Below are 5,726 nucleotides of genomic sequence, written 5' to 3' on the forward strand. Positions count from 1 at the left end.
ACAACCACCAACCACAACGCCGCTTCACAACAACAACAACGCCAACAGCTACGATCTTTACCTTCACAACTCGCTCCCGCAAACATCGCATCACCGCCATTCCAAACGGCACCATGGCCATAAACCACCACCATAAACCCTCCACCACCTTCCACCACCTCCACCAGAATTCGGATCAGGAATGCTACACGCCCACTTCTGATCCATCCAATCAGCAAGCGCGGGGCGGTTTGGCCCCGCCTCCAGGAGCGTCGGTGTAGAATCGAGATATGCAAATTCTAGGATCAGGGGAGATTCACGCCCCTTTTTCTCCGTCCAATGGGCGAGCGTGGCTCCACCCCCGAGCTCGTTCTGATCCAGAAATTTGCATATGGGTTCTCCTGCCAGCCTATAAAGTGCCAAGTGCAGGGCGAATTTGAGCAGAGTCGGTTTGGGCAGAGTCGGTTTGGGCAGAGTCGGTTTGGGCAGAGTCGGTTTGGGCAGAGTCGGTTTGGGCAGAGTCGGTTTGGGCAGAGTCGGTTTGGGCAGAGTCGGTCTCGGCAGAGTCGGTTTGGGCAGAGTCGGCCTTGAAAGAGCGCAGAGTCGGTTTGGGCAGTCAGTTTTGAGTAGAGTCAGTTTTGGCAGAGTCGGTTTGGGCAGAGTCGGCCTTGGAAGAGCAGAGAGTCAGCCTTGGAAGAGCGGAGAGTGTTTTGCGCAGAGTCGGGTTGGAGCGCGGAGTGGAGTCGGGAGGCGAGGGCGTACAGGTGGTTTGCTGCAGTCGGCTGAGGAGAATTGGGGAAGAGACCGAGGAGCTCGGGTCCGAGGCAAGGAAGACTGCGGTCGGCGACGAGGTCACGGTGGAATCGCTCGTCACGGCACCCAAGCAAGCCAGCTATCCTCTTTCCCCAGAGCATCAACAATTCCCCCCCCCTTTTCACCCGCGCTGAGATAGTGCGAAAATGGGGCCCCGTTCCCACCCCACTCCAAGCAGTGCCAACGAAACCCGCGAAGGAGCACGAAGTCGGGGCACCGCCGCGCTGCCACATTTGCAGCTCATCACAAAGACACGGGTAGGATCCACCCGGTCTCGCGGACCTGACCGCTCTTTCAGGTCCCGCGCAAATATTGGCCCACAGGCCCCGTCTGCCCCCTTCTCTTTGAGGGTGGTCCTTTTCTTTTGTTTCTGTGTAAACGTGCGTGTGTGGCGCCAGTCTGGTGAAGTAAAACTGTGTAAGTGTTGCCGTGTGTACGCGTAGTCGGTTGTAGATCTGCATTGTTGTGTTTCTTTTGTTGCAATTGCTTTATGTGCATTCTGTTTAATTGTATATGTGTGCTCTCCGTGTGCCGCGGAATAAATGTGCATCATGTTGAACTGTTTTCCCGTTTCGCTTCGTCTTTTCTTTAATTGAATCTCCATCTTGCTTCACGTAAAGGGTTGGTAGTGGGCTTAATACGCCCGATAATTAATCGGAACCGTCGAGGCCGACGATAACACCGCTCAGTTATCCCGATAGTACGGAATGGGTCGCTTAAGCGGCCCGTGTCCGGGGTCGACCTGCGGCGAGGTGCGATCGCCCGGTCTACCCCCCGCGTGGGTACTTAGGTAGGTCGAGTCTGGCGAACAAACCTATCCCACGCGGGGGGCCGATTGGCACGATCGTGGTGAGGCCGAAAGGCCCACCCGTGACTAGCTCCCGGCGTTGGTCCGAGAGGGTCACGACAGAATTGTCCGTCCGGTGGGCGACGTGCCGCGATTCGAGTTACGTGGCCGTTCGCACGCCGGCGGGCGCGAATTCGCAACACTGGTGTCAGGAGTGGGATACAAACCCATCCCCCTCCTCGCGGCACTGGTGTCGGAGAGCGGGAAAATGGGCTCTCCTGTCTCCAGCTAAATTCACGGGAATCAGTCCAGGGGTGAGAGGAGCGACCCCCGATTCCCTCCAAATTACGGGCGATTCAAATTAACCCCTTACGAGAAATAAGATGGCGTCTCAAGGCGAGCGGGAGCCGGGGGTATTAGAAATGGATTTAGAATGTGTAGAATCCATGGCCCAGGATGAAATCCCCGTGCAGGAAATGTTGGTTGTGCAGGAACACGAACTCCCCCAACTGAACCCAGAGTTCGAAATGGGCGCAGTGGCTGGGGTGGCGGACGAACGGCCCCCACGTGCGAATTCGCCCACGGATCGGACGATGGAAATGTTTGAGGCATTGATGAGAAAAATGGATGCGAATACACAACAAATGAACGAAGTGAAAACAAAAATGGATACGAACACACAACAAATGAACGAAATGAAAACGAAAATGGTTACGAATACGCAACAAATGAAAAACGAAATAAAAGGCATGAACGAAAAAATGGAAACAAACATGAAGGAAGAAATGAGAGAACTGTGGGGTGAGACACAGAACATGGGCCGAAGCCTGCAGGCGGGCATGAAGGCAATAATAGGGGAGTGCGTAATGGCGATACCACGTGTGGGAGCGAACGAGCTGGGAGGGGGTGCAACGGCTGTCAGGCCCGCGGTGGAGGTGGGTGAGGACAAAGTAATTCGGGAGACGTGGGCGAGGATCGTGACGGTGACCGAGAGGGAAAAATAAATGGGGAGACCGAAACGTGTGAGACGAGACACGAGGTGACGACAAAGGAAATAAAAATAGTGGAGACAAGGGAGGTAAAGGGTGAAGAGGTGACCGAGTTGGCAGAGACACGGGAGATAGAGGGTGAATTGGACGGGGTTGGAAACGAACACACACACACACACACACACACACACACACACACACACACACACACACACACACACACACACACACACACACACACACACACACACACACACACACACACACACACAGAGGTAGTGGAGGACAACGGGGGGGGGGGGGAGCTGGCGGACTGGTTAGAGACCCAGTGCGAGCAGCGGGATGGCCTCCTCCAGGAACGAGGGGAGGGAGTATGCCCCCTTGAGGCGACTCACGACCAGGTGGGTTCGGTCCTGCTTTGCGAGGTCGAGGGGAGGAGTGCTGTGGACAGGTGCACGGAAAGATTGCGGAGAATAGAGGCCCCGGAGCCCCTTGTGGGGACACGAATCCCCAGTGTGGTTGTCCCGGTGTGTGTGGTGTCGAGGTGTGTGTTCACGAGTGTGGCGAAATGCGTGCTGCAACGCACGCATAGCGCGGGTGCAAGGGCCTGTGTGAGAGCGACCGGGTGGGTGACAAAGACCCCGTGTGTGGATGAGACCCCAGGTGTGAGTGCGCCCCCGTGTGTGGATGAGACCCCAGGTGTGAGTGCGCCCCCGTGTGTGGATGAGACCCCAGGTGTGAGTGCGCCCCCGTGTGTGGATGAGACCCCAGGTGTGAGTGCGCCCCCGTGTGTGAGTGGTGTGTTTGCGAGTGTGCCGGAGTGCGTGCTTCCCAGCACGCCGTGTGTAAAAGGGGCACCGCAAGTGGAAGAGGCCGTGTGTGTGAGTGAAACGGCCAGTATGAATGGAGCACCACGTGTGAGTGAAACGGCCAGTATGAAGGGAGCACCACGTGTGAGTGGAGCCGCGTGTGCGAGGCACGGTGTGTGAGTAAGGCACGGTGCGTGAGTGAACGGCCGAGTGTGAGAGAGACAGCATGTGCAAGGTCGCTGTGTGTGAGGGAGATGTCGGTCGGCATGTGTGAGCATGCAGCCGCGTCTCCCGGTGCGAATGTAATGGGGTGGAGAGTGAGCGGCGGAACACGCAGGTATGCGTGGGTTAAATGGCGACAGAGACTGCGACAGAGGAAAGAAGGCCGAATAGCGGCCGTAAATGTTTTGAGCACCGTGCCGGGTTCACCCAGCAGCGAGCGCGAGGTCCGTGCTGTGCAACGCACGAGGCCGCCACGTGCTCGCTTGCGGGAATGAAGCCCGGTCCGGAAACGAGCGCGGTGAATGTTGCCGATCCCGCGACGGACAAAGTTTAGGCAGGATAACGGATTTGGACCGGACGGGTTCTCCACGCGGGCGGGTGTGTTAAGCTCCAACGGGCAGAGCACGTGTTCGCGTGGGGAACCCCTCGAGACGTGAGGCTTGTGTTTTTTTTTATTCGCCGGGTGACGTCATGGCTGCGTGTGTGGTTGGAATCCGGCAGGAGGGCGAATCCCTGCCGGATGGTACCGTCCAATAGGGACGAGGGACGCGAACAGCTGCCATGACGTCACGTCAAAGGTGCGCGGCTGTGACTTGCCGCGCTGGTGCGCAGGTTGCGAGTTGCCGCGCTGGTGCTGCGCATCTGAAAAAAAAAGGAAAAAAGCAAGCCTCGCTTTCAGGTGAACAGGATTCCCGGGCAAGGGGTGGAAGATCCCCTTGGGCTGGGCACAGGATGACACTAGCTAGGGGGAAGGGTTAGCTTAGTTAGACCGGCTCCATGGGGCAGGGGTAAGTGCTCATGGGGCCCGTGGAATGGATTAGGTAGAGGGATTTAGATGAGATTTAGGAAGGGGAATGCATTTTTTTTTATTTCGAAGACAGTGACAGACAGTGAATGTGTAGAGGGGACGTAGTTTAGCTACGCAATGTTAAAAGAAACGTGTAAGGGACGACGTGGGAGCACGAGTTAGTTAGGGGAGGTAGTAAGCAGAAGGATGGCAGAGTTCAGCGGTGTGTGTGTTGAAGACTTGGTGAGTTGTGTGGAGACTTGTTGAGTGAGTGAGGCCAGCGGGTCTGTGTGAGTGGAGCGAATGGGGAATGCATGTTGCGATGAGTGATTGGGGGGAGGAGTGACTCCCGCCCAAGGGACCCCGGGGTCAGTGTAGAGTAAGTTAGCTGGGTTAGTCAAATTGAAAAATGAAAGTCGTTTTGCTGTTGGTGGGAATGCAGGCTCAAAACCCGTTTGGAGGGGTGCAGGAGCCCTGTTGACAGGCTGGGAGCGTGGCTGCGAAAGGTGAGTATCGCTGAGTGGGTACCCTGAGCACCAGGCTAGTCGGCCGTAGTAGGCCAAGGGCCCATGGGGGGCCGGGATAGCATAGTGGACACGGGTGCACCCGCTTGGTGCGGGGGCCCGGGGCGCCGTTAGCCGCGTGGGCAGTGTTGTGGGCACGGGTGACCCTCGGAAAGGGGCCCGGGAAGCCAGCCTGCCACGTGTGCGTTTCAGGGGAGGTGCCATGGGGGGCACTCTCCGGTGTTTCGGGAGCTGGTAGGCTCGGAGGCAGTGTCGTGCCCGGGGGTGCCATCGTAGGAGAATCGGCCTGCTAAGGGAGCCACGTGTCCCAGCCATGAGACCGTGTGAGGGCACGGAAAGAAAATTGGGGGGCGAAGCCCGAAATTGTGAGGACACCAACACAGGCGACGGGAATCTGGGTTGTTAGAACCAATAGTTTAAGCGAGAGGCGCTTGTTGAAAGCCCCGGGGTAGTTTAAAGGTTAATGGTTAGGGTAGATAGGAAGTGTACCCTCCGCACCATCCATCCCTTCACTCTCATTGTGGGCCGCTGGACCCACTTTGGGTTAGATCGCTGAAGTCTGGGGAGGCCATCCTGAGGCTTCGTTGGGCCTTGACACAGGACGCTAGCTCTCCCTTGTTCCCCTCCGGGAAGGGAACGTAGGGGTTGGGAGTAGGCTAGGGGACGATAGGTTAGCCGAACAAGGACAATGAAGGGGGTTAGGGGACGAATTATAGTGGGAGAAAGGAAAAAAAAATTAATTAATTGGGGCAAAATTGGTTTTGGACAAATTAAGGGAGTGGGTATGGACAGTGACAGGCAAAGGCGATAGGTTGG

Source organism: Eptatretus burgeri, chromosome 11 (assembly GCF_056783735.1).
Source record: "Eptatretus burgeri isolate ZD-2024b chromosome 11, Ebu_testis_v1, whole genome shotgun sequence".
Taxonomy (NCBI): Eukaryota; Metazoa; Chordata; class Myxini; order Myxiniformes; family Myxinidae; genus Eptatretus; species Eptatretus burgeri.